We start from the raw sequence: 224 nt of genomic DNA, 5'->3' as shown, positions 1-224 counted from the left end.
AATTATGTTTTGATTTAGCTGCTATATTGTACTGCCATGTGGTAAATACTTGTTTATGCTGCTCTTGCACTCTTGCACTTTTTGCACATCATGTATTTTGTTTTTGCTATGTTTGTAAAATGTGATTTTCTTAAATGTTTTATGTGAGGGACTGTGATGGAAATTAGCCCAAAGCTAAATCTGGCACTGTTACGCTTGACACATTTTAATGTTTTAAAGGTCAT

At 33.0% G+C, this 224-nt stretch overlaps 1 protein-coding gene across 1 annotated transcript in view; it reads left to right on the top strand.

Moving 5' to 3' along the window:
• Positions 1–224, top strand: part of ccdc187 (coiled-coil domain containing 187) — an 11,070-nt gene that overhangs the window by 6,022 nt on the left and 4,824 nt on the right. The gene's annotated exons all lie outside the window — the stretch shown is intronic.

Source organism: Notothenia coriiceps, unplaced genomic scaffold (assembly GCF_000735185.1).
Source record: "Notothenia coriiceps isolate Sejong01 unplaced genomic scaffold, NC01 NC01_scaffold00031463, whole genome shotgun sequence".
NCBI lineage: Eukaryota > Metazoa > Chordata > Actinopteri > Perciformes > Nototheniidae > Notothenia > Notothenia coriiceps.
This window is presented reverse-complemented; position numbering and strand designations above follow the sequence as displayed.